Raw genomic sequence first — 21,112 nt, forward strand, 5'->3', positions numbered from 1 at the left:
GTTTCTGGTTTTTGGGAGGGTTTTTCAGCTCCAGCATCTGCAAACATCATCAGAATCCCATGATATAATCTACTAGCTACTATGAAATGTTGATGACTAACCTCTGGAACTGCACATCGAAGCAGTCAGACTTGTATATTGTGAGTCACAGAAATGTAGATTTAGAGTCAGTGAGAAGAACACCCAGGAAAATCTGCATACATTCAGAGATATTGATTGAGAATGAAGTGTAAGAGAAACACCCAATTCTATCAGGAATCTTGTGTCAATTTTATATCATCAACTCATCTCAGGCTCATATCGAGTAACTATAGAATCTTAATGTAAGTTTTTACCATCAAACATATTTACTTCCACTTAGAGGTATTAAATTTCATGGTAAGAAATGCTTTGCACAATAAGAAATATATGGAAAATTATTTTTAAAAAACATCTTGCTGTTAATTCTTGGGTTTTATCTTACATTTACTAAATCCATATGTTTTAGGATACGAGGTCCAGAAAACTACATAGTTAGTGCCCAAAGTGGATTGGATGTATCTTTAAGTTTGAAACCTTGATTTTATTCCTAAGTTGTCTTGGTGTATGTATCACAAATTAGAGAGACACAGGGATTCCTAGATCTGTTATTCCCTAGATCTGTACTCTGTTATTTCAATTATCAGTGCCAGTTTCTGGCATTGCCCACAAGGAAGAACAACGCAAATGCTTCTGTTAGGAGAAATTGTTTGGCTTAAAGGAAAAACTGAGATCAAATCCTGACCTTCCACTGTGTGACCTTGTCCCATTCAATCAATGTCCGTGAGTTTTAGTTTTCTCATTTGAGAAATGGAGATAATGAAATATGTTTAATAGACAGCGGTTTGTGGGAATTAAGTGAGGGGCATGAGAGATCGGGATAAATGCATGGGTCTTCAAGTAGTTCAATAGCAGTATGAGAGACAGAACCAGAGGGGTCAGCAGGAGTCAGGTTATAAATCATTTTATAACTGCAGGGAGTCATTTGGGCCTGCTGTAATAGCTTTTAAAATCCTAGCATGTGGTCTCATGGGCTTTATTTGATCAGAGATACCTAAGTAACTCTTCTTCCCTCTTCTTGAACAATCTCTACGCCATTCAGCCCAAGCCTCACTGTCTTAAGAATCCTGATGAAGATGAAAAAGATGTTGTTTCAAGATTCCTTGAGAATAGGGAGGGGAAAGCAGTAGTGCCAATCTCATGGCCAGCAAGAAGGGTTAGCAGTGACAACCTGGGCGCTCTCAGTGGGATCTGCCAGGGAGTCAGGGAGAGTTACACTCACTGGTACTGAAACATAAACAAGAATTATTGAGCACACATTTGAGAATATGAATATAATTGAGACATGTGTGCTGTTAACTAACACATAGTGGTTTTGTTTTGTTTTGTTTTTTTATATGCAAGTAAAAAACAAATAAAATGTTACACCACAGCTTCTGTGATAGGAGTTTGTATAATGAGCCCTGGATATTATATGAGACTGATGAATCACTGAACTCTACCTCTGAAACTAGTAATATGGTATATATGAACTAATTTATTTTAATTTTTTTTAAAAAAGAAAAAACTTATATAGAGAAAAAAATTCACTATAGAGAAAACACTAAGCTGCTTTAAAGGGAGGAGTCTTGAGGCACCTGGTTGTGCAGTTGAGTGTCTAGCTTTTAGCTTCAGCTCAGGTAAGGATCTTAGGGTCTTGGGATTGAACCCTGCGTTGGCCTCCACGCTTGGAGTCTGCTTGACACTCTCTCCCTCTCCCTTTGCCCCTGCCCCTGCATGCTCTTTCTCTCTTTCTCTCAAATAAATAAATAAATCTTTAAAAAAAAAAAAAGAGTGATAGGGGTCTCCATAGAGATGGGCCTTTTGGGATATGGAGGATGTCTGGAAATGGAGAAGGTTGTGGGTAAGGGGAGTGCATTGTTCTAGAGGGGAAGCTACCAATGTCACAGTGAGCCTAAACCTGTAGAGCTGAAAGAGGTAGGATCTGGCAGGATTGTTCTTGGGGTTAGCTCCACTAGAACCAGCCATGTTTTATTTTAATCCAAGAGGAGATACAGGTGTACTTTCTTTTCCTGCTGTTGTGTAAAGGCTGCAAACCATCACTAGCTTGCTTTTATCAGCTCACATCAGAAGTACTTTTCTGAAGGCCAAGTACTACTTTCCCGGTGTTTGCTCAACAGTTGATTTATGTTACTCATCTGCAAAACATCTTAGGATGCCTCATAATAAGCTGCTTCTCCTCAGCACAAGCTGAAAATGAGGTTCCTGATGGGAAAGTTTTGTGTTCATTTTATGTAGGTAATGGAATCCAAAACAACTCTCTTAAATGCTAGGTTTTCCTTTCCAAACATTTGTCTAGCAGTTTATTACTGCTGCTTATCTTCTCTCCAGAGGATGACCTCAGTCCCTCTGTGTGTGTGTTTATGTGTGTGTGTTGGTTCCTGTGTATGCTGCGGGTGTATGTCTTTTCTGTAACCCCCCCCACAGTGTACTAAAGATTGTCCTCTCTTGCCTTTTGTCTGTCATCAAGACTTTAGGAATTGGGGCTAGAACTCCCATTGTAAAACCTCCATGAACCTTTCTCCCTATTTCTAAAAATGAGGGCTTTTTGGCATTGAATAAGACATTATGTGTAAAGCCCAGCTTGGGCCAGGGTTCCTCCCAGCCAGGACTCTTTGTGAAAAGCAGTTTCACCTTCAGCAGCTAATGACTCTTTAAAGAAAACACTTCCCAGAGACCTTCTTTGTTTTGAGACAGGAGGTGGAAATAGGGCTGCACTACCACATAGTGTGGGCCATAGCTGGTCTGGTCCATGGTGTGGTCACGTTTCAGCAGGGATTCCCCTTACTCTTCACAATGCCTCCTCCTCCTTCCACACTCAGATCCCAGCAAACACTCATTTGATTTAAGAATACACACCGGTTATTAAAACAAAAAGATCCTGTCAGTGGAATACTGAGAAAGTGATAGAGAGAGTGGTGGAGAATGAAGTTATAGAAACCTGACAATTAGTGAAATTCAATAACTTCTTTGTTCATGCAATAAATGTGGATTGAGTTCTTAGTATGTGTTAAATGCTATGGCAGGAGTTGGAGATCCAGTGTATCCATAAGGAAGAAACAGTTTGGTGAACGTGATGCTTCTGTGGAGAAAATGACAGTATTATTTTGTATTTATATTTGTATTATTTATTTTCCTCTGGTTAGTGCAGCCCAACCTATAAGCCAGAAACTTGGTAGGTTGAAACTATTGCAAGGAGCCTCTGATACCATATATCTACCCATCATCATCAGTAGATTGAATAATTGATAGATCCAAATTTATATATTCTCTATTTACTAAATAATTAGTAATATTTCTAAACATTTATTCAAATTATCAAATAGTTATAAAAATGAGTCTATTTGTAAAATAAAATGAAAGTAGTAAAATATAAATTAAATTGTTACTTTAGTCATCAAGTATTTTCTTGACAGATAGTACTAGTAGTATAAGCTAGTGGTATAATCTAGTAAAAAGTTTTTATATAAATACAAGCTACCTAAATATTTAAAAAGGAAATCTAATACTTTAAAAATGGAAATCATCTGTGAACCACTGCCCATTTACATTATTAACATGTATGAGCCTAACACATATTTCTCTTGAAACAAATAATGAGTAATTTGCTAATATTGGGGTTTTTTTCACTCATAAGGAATTTTCCAAGAGTTTTTGAGATTTAAATTTATTCTTCCATTTATTCCAGTAGTATTTATTGAGTACCTACAACTAGACACTATATAACACAGAATAGTGTTTAAAAGCCTGATAAATATTTGTGAGATTAACCATTTCATAAAATATATGGATAAATTTATTTCTGTGCAATGAATCTACTTTTCTTATTAGTTTTTACATAAAGTTGTTAATGTTTCAAATAGAGTATTATCAACCCCAGTAAATAATATGGTCTTCAAGTATGAATGCAGAAAAAAAAGTGGATGCAACAAAAATGGTTTTTACTACAAAAATTGGATGAGATTTTTCCTCTCATTGGCTCTCTGACTTGATTCTTGAGTTATCCTCATCACGTTTGATGTGAAACTGTTAAATAATTTTAAACTTTCCAAAGTTCAAAAATTTATAGATGTACTGAAATAATCCCTGATAGTATTGTTCTGTATTCAGGATTAGTAACAGAATGAGTCCTGAAAAATAAAAGCAAATATAAAATCAGAAATTCTGGTAGTGTGGTTATCTGCCCTTTGCATTTTACTGAAACAGAGCTAGAAGACCAAAGAGTGTCCAAGTTATTGAAAATCCGTGAAGAACTCCTTCACTCTTAAATTTGAAGTGTATGTTAAGTGAAACATTTCTTTTGCAGACATAATGAAACGCACCAGTTGCCATCTTCTGAGACATCTTTATATTTAAGAATCTTATACATAGTTTGTTGTCCTTGAATTTTAAAAAGTTGTGGCTCTTAAAACTAAAAATTGTCAGAACTAGCTAAAAAGATAAGTGGCTGCTTCTGGGGCCTGGGTTAGGTCTAGAGCCAGCCAACATTCACCAACAAGGGACAGATGAGCAGATAGACACAGTTTATCCTTCTTCTCAAACTAACTGCGCATATACATAAGGGACGGTTGCTTACTAGGGGCTAATAACACATCAAGATGGAATTTGCAGAGTCTAGCCAGGCAATGACCTTCCTGAACTTTGACAGTGAATAAATTGTGAGGTTGTGACATTCTGCAGCTTCCCGGATCCCCACCTTCCCAGATCCCTTAGATCCCCAGATATACCCCTCGAAAGCAAGAGGGGGGCAAAGGTGACGTACGGTTGCCAGTTTCTCTAAGCAGAGGTGAATATTTGATTTAATGGGTAAACCCTGGATTTCAAAATGACTTTGAAATTAGAGCCACTCCTAGAGGCTGAATGGACTTTTACTGCGTAATGGCATATCTGTTCCTTTAGAGATATCTCCCCGATAGAGACAAAATCGTAAATGTTACCTCACACTCATGCACAGATTGTATTGGAATCTAACTTGTGAACTGTGTGAGAGATTTGACCATTGTCCCATGTCCACTGCTATCTCATTATCTTACCACCTACTACAGTTGCTTTATAACGATATTACTATTATTTTGCTAAATTAATAGGTCTAGTAAATGTATGTTCTCAGCAGAACTTGTTAAGCTTGTTTTGTGTGTGTGTGTGTGTGTGTGTGTGTCTGAGTAGGCGTGACCCATTAGTGTAACTTCACAGTGGCTCTGTTATTTCTCTGTACCGACTCACAGAGACCTTAGTTTGAAGACAAAGCACTTTAAATACTTCAAAGACATAGAAACATTAAGAAGATCAACTGATCTTTTTAAGCACCATTTTAAAATCTGTGACATGATAAATGGGTTTTTCCTGACAATATTCAAGGAAAGTTGTGGTTAATGTTTTTAAAGCCTTCCTACCATACCTTTTGAAGTAAATTCTACCATGAACTAAGTTGCCATCTCTCTGGGTCTCAAAGCTTCTTTCCACAAAGTGGAAATGTTCTGGTAGGAGAAATAAGGCTCCTACTTCTGAGTTTCTGATTCTGGGAAATAAGTGTTTTGTAATAAATACATTTTGCTATAAACTTAAGAGAAAGAAAACTTTGGAATTGCATTAAATTAAGCTACAGAATTAGTTCTTTTCATGATGTATAATTAATTCCCTGATGATTTTTGCACACTTTTCTGTCCAATATGTTTGCAGATTACTACTTTTTATGCCTCAGAATTTACCAGATAGTATGTACTCAATATGTTTTAGAATAATTAGATCTGGCAAAAAGGACTTGCTAAGGTCAACTCAGGTCTTCTGCCTCCTCTAAAGTTTTCTTCCACATTGGCTTAGCTTCTCAATGCAAGATTTCATAAATGTAGCTGTTTTTATTGACAGAAAAATAGCATTCAGATATAAGATTGAAATTATTATACCCTAACATGACAGTTGGGACAATAGATAAATACACTACCCGGGCATTCCTAGAATTAAAGGAACCCAAGAGTTATATTGTCTTCACACTTATAAAAAGAATGAAAACTTAAGCCAATAATTGAAAAATAGGAGCAATAATTGAAATATAGGTCCTAAATTTTGGTATTGCTTTTTTTCTTTTAGGTGAAAGAAAATGTTTTTTGTTTAGTTTTACAATGTCTGTGATTTTAAGATTGTTTGGTCACTTGAGTGTGATTTTTCTAGTTTTTATTAAATTTATAGTGATGATGTACAAATTTTTCCCTTTTCTGATTAAAAGAAAAATGGAAAGGTGCACTAGTAAATTACTACTAAAAGTCTTTTGTACCCTGCTCATGATATCAAGCTGTCCTGAGATCTAGAACTGAAACTTATTAAAAGTGCTTTATATTTAACTAGAAATATTATATTAATTCTTAACATTAATTTATTACAATAAGATAGCCATCTTCAAAACCTGAAAAAATGTATCTGTCAAATCTATTTAATATTAATTTCCTCTTTCGGGGGTAAGAGTATAAAGTCAGTGAATGGAAGCAGAATCACACTGTTGATGATAACCCATAAAGTCCCTTAAATCACCCATAAATCTCATATGCTTTGTTTTGTGGACCCTATGTAGCGACTTAAGTTTCATGTCTAATCCTAGTAGGGGAGAGTAGTTGGGCCAGAGTGTGGCAGCCTGGATGCAAATTCTGGTCCAGTCACTTCCTAGCCATGTGACCTTGAGAAAGTTAGTTGACCTCTCTGTGCCTCAGTTTCCCTCTTGGTACAATAAGGCTGATACAGGGCCAACCTATAGTGTTAAGAGAATTAAGTGATTTTAAAAATGCCAAGCACAGAGCAAGTGCTGTATCAGTGTTACCTTTTCTCATTATAACATAAAAATGTACATAAGAGAATAAAAAGTTCATGTATGCCATATAAGTTTACAGTTTTTGGAAATGTGTGCTTGTTCACACGAGTTAATTCTATGCATGATGTAGTTGGCACATCCTGTTCTTTCCTCTAGTGTGTTGTATTAATTTATTTTTTCTTTAGTTGATATATATATGCACTGGGTCAGAGTGTAAAATGCATTTCTTATGATGGGTTAGGGTCCCCAAAAAGGTTTCCCTTTCAAAGTCACTCTTCTGGAACATCTGAATTCCTCTACTGTTGCCTCCTGAAAGCTGTCAGAATGCTGCCTCAATTTTGTTTTCTTTATTCCCCCCCTCTGGTGAACAATGAGCAGTAAAACTGGCTCTCTCCCCGGATGGGGAGTGAAGATAAAGGTCTAAGTAGCTTGGGAGAGCTTGCAATCAGCCGATTGCCTCCAGGTGTAGACTGGGCGGGGGACGAGGGAGGTGGGTGGAGAGCTATAACAGGGTGGAGGTGGAGAAGCCCCAGATCATGCAGCAACCTGTGCTCAGACTCTGGGTTGGGCTGTGAGGGGTGGAGAGCTCTGCTGAGATGAGACATGTTGGTCCTGCAAAGGACAGGGTGCAGATTGGGAGAAGCAAGAGAAAATATTTAGGTATGCTTGCTCTTGGCATGAGATGTGGTTCTGAGAATAGCATGGTTGGAAACTTGGTAGGGAAAAGATAGAGGGATAGACAGGGTGGAGGGTAAGGTAGTGAAAGAAGTTAGGGGAAAAGGTAAGGAAAGGATGGAGTCAGTTGAGTGAGAATCTTGACATGTTCCACTCCTTATGACTCAAGGTGATGGCTTGCTGCTCTCAGGCCAATTAAGAGCTAAATCCAACAATGGGAAATGGAAGTTTGTACTGGCTGTAGTGTGTGAGAATAAAAAAGCTGTTAATACATTAGTGAAGTGCAAAGTTTGGTCTCTGTAGCTGATGAGGAGCTTTTGTGTAATTGTTGAGTTCATAATGAATTGAACAAGCCCAAAGGGTAACGGGTGTGGTTTTCAGTGTGATCTACTTTGGGGCTTTTCTAAGGAGGCAGTGAACCACCCAAGAAACCAGCTAGATATTATAGTTATGCACTCAAACTGGGAAACAAATGGTCCGGATGCAATGTAGGACAATTATCTTCTGCTGGGTAATTCATGCCCCTAGGTCACAGAAAAGACCACCCTCCCAACTCTCAATCATTTCTGAGATTTCTTGGATGATTTCATCAAAGTGTCCATAAACAGATCAGATGATGCCATGCGTACCACTGCCCTTGGGCAGATAACCCCTGCCCTCCCACCGGGAAGAGCTGGATCCCACGACATGGCTCCCTGGGGAGAAGAAAAGGAAATGTCATTGTCTTTTGCTTTGGAGGGGTATCAAACTGATGATGCATTGTAGCTTTCAAAGATGAAGATTTTTGTATCACTGTCTTCCTCAGTCTCAGGCCTTTTTTTGTCCGCTTGTCTTTTTCCTATAGGCGAAGTCTTTACCTCCTTCCTCACCCCATAATGATTATCAGTGTAACTTTTTGTAAATAACTTTACTCGATTATTTAAAATAAAAAAATTCACAAGATAATAAAGGGAAATAATTTTTTTTTTTAGAGCTTCTAAAGCATTTTTTAAAATACAGCATTTGGTAATTGCAGTGAATAACTAGATAGCTACATAAAATGTGTCCTCTGTTTCTCTGCCGCTTCCTAAAAGGTAAGAGCGGGCAACACATGGAAAACATGAAATGAAGGGCAGGAAAGGCTTCTGTCTCTCACTCACCCGCGTGCCTCTGGGTTTGGCATGTATGAGATGGGCCCACCAGAGACTGAGGTATGCATGAGGGTTGGAGGAACAACCCAGAAGAGAATGTCACCTGGGAGAAGAGTCAGGAAGATAACTTTGGTCCAGGAAACAACACACTGGTTGTCAGAGGGCAAGACATGCTCATGAATACAGTATGTTGTTCATCATGTCGATTTGTCTCTTGACTGCAATGCATGCCTAATTCCAATGGGATAGGAAGTGCTCTGATAAAATGAAATAATATTTTCACAAAAGCCTACAAACACTGATAACCAGCAGCACCGATACATGGTTTCCAGTTGGAAATAAAAGATGTAATAACCCTTCCTTGTGGAACCCGTTGTAGTATCAAAATTTTGAGGATTCCAGGAGATGGTGGTGTGTGACAGTAGATGATGATAATCCTGTAAAAGTGCTCATCTCTGAGCACTGTGCCCATTAAAATACAGTCTTTAGATCACACAAACCTTCCTTTTAGTCCAACATCTGGCATGTAGTCCACTGAACTACTTCTCCTTTCTCCAAATGCTCTAAAAAACCCTTTCACTCATGTTACTTTGCTCACATGATTTTATCTTCTTGGGATGTCTTACCTTAGCCCCTGTCTCCTTTCTCAGCCTGACGAATTCTTTCTTACTCTTTAAAATGCATCTCAAAGACATACAAGTAGCCAACAGACAACAGACACATGAAAAAATGCTCAACATCACTCAGCATCAGGGAAATACAAATCAAAACCACAATGAGACAGCACATCACACAGGTAGGAATGGCTAAAATTAACAAGTCAGGAAATAACAAACGTTAGTGAGGATGTGAAGAAAGGGGAACTTTCTTACATTGTTTGTGGGAATGCAAGCTGGTGCAGCCACTCTGAAAGACAGTATAGAGGTTCCTCAAAAAGTTGAAAATAGAGCTACCTTATGACCTAGGAATTGCACTATTAGGTATTTATCCAAAGGATACAAACATAGTGATTCAAAGGGACACATGCACCCCAGTGTTTATAGCGGCAATGTCCACAATAACCAAACTATGGAAAGAGCCCCAATGCCCATGGACGGATGTATGGAAAAATATGTGGTATTATATATATAATGGGATATTAGTCAGCCATCAAAAAGAATGAAATTTTGCCATTTGCAATAACATGGATGGAACTAGAAGGTATTGTGCTAAGTGGATAAATCAATCAGAGAAAGACAATTGCATGATTTCACTCATATGTGGAATTTAAGAAACAAAACATGAACATAAGGAAAAGGAAGGGAAAATAAGATGAAGACAGAGAAGGAGACAAACCATAGGAGACTCTTAACTATAGGAAACAAACGGAAGGTTGCTGGAAGGGAAGTAGGGGGATTGGGGTAATTGGGTGATGGGCATTAAGGAGGGCACTTGATGGAATGAGCACTGGGTGTTATACGCAACTGATAAATCAGTTCTGAAATTAATAGTACATTATATATTGGATTGAATTTAAATAAATAAATTAAAAATAAAATGCATCTCAAATGGCCTCTCCTTGCAGGCTTTCCTGACTTCCTAGGAAGAATTAGTGTTCAATACCCATTTCTATTATGATACTTAACACATTCTGTTATGCAAATTACCTGTTCACCCATTTCCATGAGAAACTGTTAACTCATAAAAGCAAGGTCTATATTCTAGTCCCATGTGTTTCTTGAAGGCCTAGCAGAGAGACAGGTTAATAGGGCTCGTGAATATTCAATGGCCGATTGACCTACTGAAATAAGAAATACTATAAATGATTTGAAGATCTGTATTCTTTAAATACTGCCTGTTTGTTGTTGTTGTTTTATATTTATAACATTCCACTTTGGGACTGAGATGATTTGATAGGAAAATCTGATTATCCATTTTCATTTCAATGGTGATTTTTTTTTTTTCTTAAGAAAAAGATTTCTTCTCTGCTTTGTAATTCCAAACCTTTGAGGAACAGCCTATTGGAGATAGATTCTTGGTGCACCTGGGTGACTCAGTGGATTAAGTGTCTGCTTTCACTGCCATCATGATCCCAGGGTCCTGTGATTGAGCCCCACATCAGACTCCCTCCTGGGCATGGAGACCCTGCTTCTCCCCACTCTCTGATCCTTCCCCAGCTTGTGCTCTCTCTGTCTGTCAGATAAATAAATAAAATCTAAAAAGAGAAAGAAAGAAAGAAAGAAAGAAAGGAAGGAAGAAAGAAAAGAAAAAGGAAGGAAGGAAAAAAATATTATGGTAAATGCTTAAATACAATTTTATTTTTCTGAAATGATGTATTTATCATTAGGGAGTAGGGCACGACTCTTTCCAGTTAACATTTTACTTTTCAAATGGTCTAAAAATGGGTTATGAAGAAATGGCTTAGGGAATTAGAATAATGAATAGTTTTTTTTTTTTTTTTTCCCAGACACCTGCTGGTTCTGAAGTTGTTGTGCAGGTTGTTCAAATGGGGCTGCCCTTCCTCCTGGTTCAGTGTGGGGTGACATGGGAAGGGCCTGCTCAGACAATGATGAGAGCAAGGACAGCACAGAAAATAGGTGGTGGGAGGAGGTGGAGTGCGTGTGTGCAGGGGGGGCGGGGGGTAGAGATAAGAAGGGGGAAAAAGAGGGAAGGGGCACCTGGGTGACTCAGTGGGTTAAAGCCTCTACCTTCAGCTCAGGTCATGATCTCAGGGTCCTGGAATCAAGCCCCGCATTAGGCTCTCTGCTCAGCAGGAGCCTGCTTCCCTTCCTCTCTCTCTCTCTGCCTGCCTCTCTGCCTACTTGTGATCTCTGTCTGTCAAATAAATAAATAAAATCTTAAAAAAAAAAAAGATTACTCAAGAGATATTTGCTGAATGAATGAAGTGGGGCAGATGGTATTCAAATAAGATTCTGAGTGACTATGAAGCCCAGGTCGATTCCAGGATGACCTATTGACTCCCAGACTCTGGTGTGAACGAACTAACTAACTATGGAGTAAAAGAAGTGGTGCTCTAGCTCCTGCCTCTGAAAAGATCTTTTGTAAAATCTTAACAGGGAAGACTAATGGATACCTTAAGCCAGGTAAACAGGTATTTATCATCAAATTTTTGCTGCCAAGGCACCAAGCATCTATAATACATCAAACACTAGAACAAAACAAGACACAAACCTTGCCACCAACTCGACCCATCTGTCCACCAAATAAAAAACCGCATTTTAAGAAACTTTGATAGGTAATGATGCTAATGTGGTATCAAGGCGAAAGTCATGCTAGACTCAAGGCTGCATTTGGTTAGCTCATATTAGCTTTGAACTTTGGTCACATTCAATTCTTTATCACCACCGGGTTATAGTTGTTTTCAAATAACAAATAAGACCCTTGTGAATCTTCCAGAGGAAGCCAGCTATTGCTGGCTAGAAGTAAAGATCAAAGGAAAGAGTCACTTGACCTCTTTGAACCACAGATTCTACTAATATGGAATGGTACATGAAGCCAGTAGATAATTACTTAAGGTTTTATAGTATATAAAACCATAGGGTTTCATAGTATAGCGGGGAGAGTCTATAGGAGGGCAGGGAGATGTTATACTAGTGAGCAAATAATCTGTCATTTGAATCATACGGTTATCAGAGTTTAGGTTATCAGAGGTTATCAACGGCTATCATATTAGTCATTGAATTAAAGCTCAGGTTTATTGTTTCTTCTTCTAGGATAAATTTGTTTATAATTTCTGGAATAACATCAGAAATCAACTAGCAACCCTATGATAAAATATGGTAGAATATTTGGAGAATTTCAATGTGAATATTCTTCTACTCTCAAACTATATCAACTTTATTGCAGTGTTGAGTTCTGTTGGATACATAACATGTACAAATATGCTAAGAATATTGAGAAAATCCAGAGTAGAATCATAAAAAGTATTTATATGGGAAAGTAGATTAATATAATAAAATGTATTTATTCAGTCTAGAAAGTTAAAGCTTGGGAAGAATAGTTATTTTCATGTCTATTCAGTCAGCAAACATTTATTATTGAAAAATGGTTACTTTTTTTTGTCATATTCAGTTTCTCACAGTTTTTAACATTCTCTTTTGAGTTTATATGCATCTACTTTTTGCTCTCTCTGCTTGACTACTTCTTATCTCCAAAGAGTCACCTTGGGCTGAGCCTTGGAATCCTTTCTGAATCTCTAGACAGACAGTAAATACTCTTTCTATAGGCTCCTGGGATGCTCTGGCCTTCTGAGAGAGCATTTTTCCCTTTTAGGTTTTAGGCTTTAATTTTCCCTAAAAAGCAAAACAAGACAAAACAACAAAACTCAGTAAACTCCTTGAGTTCTCACACAACGCTTAGAACATAATATGCAATCATAAATGCTGTGTAAATGAGTAAATCAAGTGAAATAAATTATTTTTAATTCTTTCAGAAAAAAATGTGATCAAAGAATAAGGGAGGTAATATGGAAAAAGTGATGTTGGGAATCCACAGAATTCAAGGAAATCTCTTTTAGATTCCCCCTCCCCCCAACACCAAAGTAATCCTGGGAAATCCACTTGAAAATTTCTGGAGGGGCATTTGGGTGGCATACTTGGTTAAGCCCCCCACTTTTGGTTTTATATCCAGTGGGGATCAGAGTCCTGGGATCCAGCCCCAAGTTGAGCTCATGCTGAGCTCTGAGTCTGCTTCTCTGTCTCTCTCTCTCTCCTTCTATCCCTTCCCTTTCTCATGCATGCTCTCTTTCCCTCTAAAACAAATAAATATATTTTAAAAAGAAAGAAAAGAAATTTGGGGGATTTCTGGATTGAACATTGTTAGCTTTGAGGTTTTTTTATTTAAATGAGGTTTTAAAAGTACATAAAATTAAAGGCGCAAACCACATCCAAAACGTTATCTTCCCAAGGTCTAAACTAAAGAAACTTTAAACTACAAAAAGAACCAGTCTTGGATGAGAGGCTACTTTCTGAGAGAAATGAAATCCAACTTATTCAGGACTAATGTGAATGTGGATTAACTTGATATTATGTGTGGTCATCAAGGTCATCTCTTGGAAACATTCAGTTCCCTGGAGATAAAAGCAAATGGGAATGTGCTAAATTACGGAGAGGCAACTCAGGTCCTTCACCCAGGGCCCTCCCTATCCCCCAGCATTCCCTAGGTCTGCTGCTCCAGCAAAGAATGCCTCCGCCTCATTCTCTGCCCATCACTTTAGCACCTGGCTTCCATCTCCAGACCCAGAGGCTGCCTCCTTCCGTTGACCTTTTGGATATGTCTTATAATCAGAAGGAACAGATCTGAAATACCTCTGTGGCTGTTTTCTTTTTGACTTAAATTGCAGTTGACGCTTTACACATTTTCTCCTAAGTATTCACCCTTCTTTTACACACGTGTGCACACACGCAAACATACACTCAAATGTAAACTCTTAGAAGAAAAAGATTTGGTCACAGCGTTTTTCATATTGTAACAATACTTTCAAAGAAGGAAGAAATTAATAATGGAGAGTAAATTCATGGGAGGTGCTGAGTTAATGCTTGTGGATTGTTTTCCTAAATAAAGGAAAACTATAAAAGAAAGAAAGCATAGAAGGGAGGGAGGAAGGGAGGAACAAAGGGAGGAATGGAAGATATTTGGGCACAAAGTTTACTGTATATTGAAAAATGCAATTAGAAAGCACCATTTATGGGTGCCTGGGTGGCTCAGTTGGTTAAGCGACTACCTTTGGCTCAGGTCATGATCCCAGAGTCCCGGAATCGAGTCCTGCATCAGGCTCCCAGCTCCATGGGGGAGTCTGCTTCTCCCCCTGACCTTCTCCCCTCTCATGCTCTCTCTCTCTCTCTCTCAAATAAACAAATAAAATATTTTTTAAAAAATGAAAGCACCATTTATATACCCTTAAATTGGGAGTATTACAATAGCATATTTTTGTGTCTCCCTTTTTAATAAAGAATTTATGGTAAAAAGACATTAAATAATGGAAGAAAAATCATGGTTAAGGGAAATGGAGAGATATACTCTGCTGTTTTTAAAATGTTCTCTGAGATTAATTCATACTGGGGTGTGGATTTTGTGACCTTGCATATATAATCCTGCACTTACTGTATCTGTGAAAAATAAAACAGAAGCCTACCCAGTTTGATTGAGATCTTGGATTAGCCTAAAGAAAGTTGAAGAGACCAGTTTTCTTAACTGGCTAACATGATAAAATGGGAAAATTCTCAAAAACTGGAGGCTGGTTGGTAAAAACGAACACACTTAAGTTGCAGGATTATGGAGTTCCCCCAAACTCTGAAAATGGCATAGCCATTTGATATGTATCTGTTTATCTTAAGTCAGAATGACCTTCACTTAAAAGGAAATCATATATTTTCTAGGTCAAAACGAAATTCTTTGACCCTGTAGAAGACAGAACTGTTTTAAAATGTCTGTTCGTATTCCTACATCCACACATATTATTGATTTTCTTCACCTCGTCTCACAAATCCTGCATCTAGAATCCTACTCTCATAAGCCAGATCACAAAAAACCCCCAATCTGTCATCACCACCATTTTTCAAGAAGTGTTTATGAGCCCTCAAGTGGAGTGTTTTGGCAGCCACCACTCTGGAAACCACTCTGGAGATGAGAGGATTGTCTGATTCATCACCTTGGAGAGAGGGTGGGGGTGTTGCTTCTGGAGGTGGGTTTGGAGAGGAACCCGAGGCTCTAAGACCTCACCAACACGTCCCCAGTATTCTAAAAATGCTTCTTCATCTTTCTCTTACATACCAACTCAGCTTGTAGAGATCTTGCTCTTTTCTCTTTATGAGCACTCCATCTATGTTGCTTTCTTAAAGCATAGTGATCCTGGACATAGGACGCTTGTACCATTCGTTTCTGGAGGGCTTGGATACTTTTCTAGGTCAAACCAGACAAGTACTGATTCCTGACTTTTATTACAGAAAGGCAAGAAATTAGGTAAGAAGTTCTGTGTCATAATGCAATCAGGGTTTTTTTGTTTGTTTGTTTGTTTGTTTTAAACAGGGGCACTAATGGTTACCTTTTGACAAAAGAAAAGAACTCAAAAACATTCTCATTTAGAACAGTATCAAAGATGACAGTATTGGGGCACCTGGGTGGCTCAGTGGGTTAAAGCCTCTGCCTTCAGCTCAGGTCATGATCTCAGGGTCCTGGGATCGAGCCCCGTGTTGGGCTCTCTGTCAGCATTGAGCCTGCTTCCCTTCCTCTCTCTCTCTCTGCCTCTCTGCCTACTTGTGATCTCTGTCAAATAAATTAATAAAAATCTAAAAAAAAAAATGACAGTATCAAAGAATTTTTTTGGAAGATTAGAGGTGAAGGACACAAAACATGGGCTGGGAAAAGAATTCCAGTTTGCTTTTTAAGAAAACTGTTTCATCCAGGAGAAAAACATGTCCTTTGAGATGTATAAAACTTGGTAATAAAGATTATAAATTTCAGATTGGGTCGGCTTTAGCTCAAGCGGTTACTTCGCGTGCAGTCTTCCCAGAATGTGATTTCTAAAAAAAAAAAAAAAAAAAGCAACAACAGGATCTGGTATTCTATGTGAAAACTACTTTGTTGACTTAATCTACATACAGATTTTCATTTAAAAAAATACACACACACCACGCTAAAACTGCTTATTCAGTGACGCTGCTCACCAAAGGAATTATTCTTTGACTCTGTTTTTAGTTGGGCGTGGAAAGGTAATTTTCCCCCTTGGCTGGAAGCTTGGGGAGGAGCCAAAGTGAACACCCATGTGAACACAAAACAATTAAAAAAGATTCATTCTGAATCAGTTGGTTCCCATGAACAAGCTGGGATTTATTAATCTACCCTGATTAAAATTAATTAAAATATAGGCTTGGGAGTGGGTAATCAAGTGAACAGGAAAAAAGACAAGCAGGGGTAACTAAATATTCAAACATTCTCAGATGAACATTAGTAAGAAATATAATGTTAATACCATTATTACTTTTCTTATTAATCATTATTTTTAAAGAATGAGAAAAGTATTAGTGTTATGATTTCTATCTCACAAATATAGACATATATCATATACAGATATAATTCTTGAAAATTTGATCTTCTCAATACTTAGAATACAGAATTCTTTTTAAATAAAGAGATTTGTTTCCGTTTTCTGATTAGACTATGCCACGTCAAATTACTAACCATATAAGGTGGTTTTCTTTGAGAAATTAAAAATAAAATTTATTTGGAAATAAAACTTTCTTTTCCAAATTTTAGAGAGTTAAAGGTTTTTTTTTTATGGGAACATTAGAGTATGTAGCAACTTTCTTTTATAAAATATTTGCTTTAAAGAAGAGGCCAACATAATCGTTATAGATAGTTGTCTAATGTGCATGGGACATTTGTTTTCAAAGTTATGAGTAAGAAGTCAAATTCTACCCATCAATTTTATTGGCACAGCTACAAATAGCTTTGGAGGGAAAAAAAAAAAGGCACCACCCAAAAATCGTTATTTAATTCACAAGTGCAATTATTTACAAGGATTTTCAGCCATGATTTTGTAAAGTCTTAGAGTATTATTCCAGCTAATAACAGCAGAGATCAATGGTGAAAAGTTGATCTGATTTTGGTATAATTCTGAGAGTTACCTTGCTTTGATCATGAAAATATGTTGTGTGCATATAGATAGAAAATAAAACCTCCTGGGATTTTATCTTCTTGAGAAGTTCTACTAGCTCAAATTCATTTTCAGAATTTTGTTTCTCTCCACTTTATACAAAGCAGACTCATAGTTGGACTTCCAGAGTAACTTTATAGTGGTATAAAATAATCTCCGGTGAGAAAAGAACAGTGCTCCATATTTAGAGTTAGGCAGACAAAGAAAAAGTTAGGTTTAAACAGTTTTGATTAGAGACTAGTGAGCCCATTGGAAATCATTATTGACTCGAGATAAAGAGGCCTCTCTGCTCCTATAACCAGCAAATGATACATCACTGAAGTAATTGGTTTCATTTTTCTCACCTGAAAAATATGGCAATAGCCAACAACCAACACCCACTTATTTAACAGAAGTATTTTGTTTGTAATGATTATATCTGAGAAGAATTTTGAACTTGGAAGATATGGTGCAAAGACAATTTTTTTTAATCTTTTTTAAATTTTTTATAAACATATAATATATTTTTATCCCCAGGGGTACAGGTCTGTGAATTGCCAGGTTTACACACTTCACAGCACTCACCATAGCACATACCCTCCCCAATGTTCATAACCCCACCCCCTTTCTCCCAACCCCCCTCCCCCCAGCAACCTTCAGTCTGTTTTGTGAGATTAAGAGTCACTTCCGGTTTGTCTCCCTCCTGATCCCATCTTGTTTTATTCATTCTTCTCCCCTCTTAACCCCCCCAAGTTGCATCTCCACTTCCTCATATCAGGGAGATCATATGATAGTTGTCTTTCTCCAACTGACTTATTTCGCTAAGCATGATATCCTCTAGTTCCATCCACGTAGTCGCAAATGGCAAGATTTCATTTCTTTTGATGTCTGCATAGTATTCCATTGTGTATATATACCACATCTTCTTTATCCATTCATCTGTTGATGGACATCCAGGTTCTTTCCATAGTTTGGCTACTGTAGACATTGCTGCTATAAACATTCGGGTGCATGTGCCTCTTCGGATGGCTATGTTTGTATCTTTAGGGTAAAGACCCAGTAGTGCAATTGCTGGGTCATAGGGTAGTTCTATTTTCAACATTTTGAGGAACCTCCATGGTGTTTTCCAGAGTGGTTGCACCAGCTTGCATTCCCACCAACAGTGTAGGAGGGCTCCCCTTTCTCCACATCCTCACCAGCATTTGTCATTTCCTGACTTGTTAATTTTAGCCATTCTGACTGGTGTGAGATGATATCTCATTGTGGTTTTTGATTTGTATTTCCCTGATGCTGAGTGATATGGAGTACTTTTTCATGTGTCTGTTGGCCATCTGGATGTCTTCTTTGCAGAAATGTCTGTTCATGTCTTCTGCCCATTTCTTGATTGGATTATTTGTTCTTTGGGTGTTGAGTTTGCTAAGTTCTTTATAGATTTTGGACACTAGCCCTTTATCTGATATGTCATTTGCAAATATCTTCTCCCATTCTGTCAGTTGTCTTTTGTTTTTTTAACTGTTTCCTTTGCTGTGCAAAAGCTTTTGATCTTAATGAAATCCCAATAATTCATTTTTGCCCTTGCTTCTCTTACCTTTGGCGATGTTCCTAGGAAGATGTTGCTGCGGTTGAGGTTGAAGAGATTGCTGCCTGTGTTCTCCTCAAGGATTTTGATGGATTCCTTTCTCACATTGAGGTCCTTCATCCATTTTGAGTCTATTTTCGTGTGCGGTGTAAGGAGATGGTCCAATTTCATTTTTCTGCATGTGGCTGTCCAATTTTCCCAACACTATTTATTGAAGAGGCTGTCTGCAAAGGCAATTTTAACACATAAAATTTTACCTTAGTATTTAGGCAGAATCTCTATAATTCTATAATCTGAATAGTTTTTCACTTCCATTTTTAAGAAACCATAAAAGAAGTAGTTTACTTTTTATTAGAAAAAAAAACATAACATCAAATGCTATTTTTAATTAAAATGCTCTCTTAGTTGAGGTGATCAGTTTTTATCTATTATCTTTATCTATGTATTTTTACATGTAATAATCATATTGTATAAATCATCTACCTCACAATATTTTTAGTGAATATGATTTTGTGTTTTTAAAAGTACTGTGATAGTCTATCCTTGTCAGAATTCTCTCATTAAATTGTCTCATAAGAGACAGTCAGTTAAGCATCTACCTTGGGCTCAGGTCATGATCCCATTGTCCTGGGATCAAGTGCCCCCTCAGGCTCCTTGCTCAGCAGTGAGCCTTCTTCTCTCTCTGCCTTCCACTCAGCCTTCTTGTGGTATCTCTTTGACAAACAAATAAATGAAATATTTAATGAACAAATTTCCAGAAGTGGAGGAACTATGATATGAACTTCTTTATGATTCTTGAAACATATTGTTCCCAAACACATTGCATAGTTTTTAAAACTAGTAACTGTTTTCTTGGGCTGATTTCAACACAACATAGTTGTCACCATCATTGAAAATATTTTTGGCACTCCTTGGATATAATATGTCATCTCAAGATCCTTACAAATTATGATTCTTTGTGAGAAAAGACAAATATTTTTCAAATACTTTTGGAGTACTAATTTTAAAATATCTTTACTTAACCACTATTCAAAAATGAATATTATTTATTCATCTAATTTAACACCCACTCAATATTTGTTATTTGGAGTGTATGTTACATTCGTTTCTTTCCTTTAACCCTAAAGTAATATTTTAGTTCGGTGATTTCTTAATCTTTTTTAAGAAAATAATTCTTAAAACCATTATGTGATGATAAACTATTGAAAGGGATTTAAAATTTGGCCTAGTTTATATGCAATTAAATTTAATGATTGTTTAACAAAGTCACTCCCAGAATTTTGAAAGAAGTTGCTTCAATTAAAGATCCCAACATTATAGTAGAAAATAAATTGTATAGAATGATACATTTTTTAAAAAAGATTTTATTTATTTATTGAGAGACAGAGAGAGAGCATGCACACGTGTGTACACACACACACACACACACACACAGGCATGAGCTGGGGGAGGGGCAGAAGGAGAGAGAGAATTTCACCTTTACATGGGACTCAATCTCACCACCCTGAGATTATGACCTGAGCCAAAACCAAGAACTGGATGCCTAACTAACTGAGCCCTGGAATGATACACTTTACATCTTAGACCAAGTTGCCGTACTTTAGTTAAGCTGACTCCGAAGTACTGCTTTTCTGAACGTGCTCTTAACGCATTTATGTATTCATTCACTTTGTCATCCATCAGCCAGCTGAGCAGAGCAGAGCAACTGGATACAGTACCTGGCCCTAAATTCCTGCATTCATTCAACGCTGGCTAGTTCACAGGCCTTTTTCTGGTTTCTTAGGTTATAGTAAGAAAACACATTGCCTTTCCCAAAGGAATTTAGAATCTGTGTTGTTTTTGCTACATAAAGTTCCATTTCTTCTCATTTTTTCCTTTACAGTACTACCTAATTTAAAAATATAGCTCATTCAATGCTATTTTCATAAAGTTCTCCACTTCCATGGTCAGAATTTATTTCTCCCACTTGTACCTCTCAGATAACTTTGTTGTTAGCCCTATTTTTAAGCACATATCCTATTCTGTCTTTTGTTACAGTCAGAGGATGTTGTAATGGTTGAAAGGGTACTCTGGAATCAGACTTGCTGGATTTGATCCCATTTCTACATCACTGCTACCTCAAGAAGTTCCTTCACATTGCTGTGCCTCAGTTTCCTCATCTTTAACAGTAAGAGAACCTACTCCAATGTGTGTGATAAAGATTAAATGAGATAGTATGT

General features: G+C 37.4%; 1 protein-coding gene across 1 annotated transcript in view; it reads left to right on the forward strand.

Annotated features, from left to right (window-relative positions):
• The window catches only part of DSC1 (desmocollin 1), a 245,197-nt gene that overhangs the window by 90,293 nt on the left and 133,792 nt on the right, over positions 1-21,112 (forward strand). Inside the window, exon 2 of the mRNA XM_059138997.1 lies at positions 20,931-21,060. The gene's annotated coding sequence lies outside the window, so the exon portion shown is untranslated. The remainder of the gene's footprint in view (positions 1-20,930; positions 21,061-21,112) is intronic.

The sequence above is a fragment of the Mustela lutreola genome, chromosome 11 (assembly GCF_030435805.1).
Source record: "Mustela lutreola isolate mMusLut2 chromosome 11, mMusLut2.pri, whole genome shotgun sequence".
Taxonomy (NCBI): Eukaryota; Metazoa; Chordata; class Mammalia; order Carnivora; family Mustelidae; genus Mustela; species Mustela lutreola.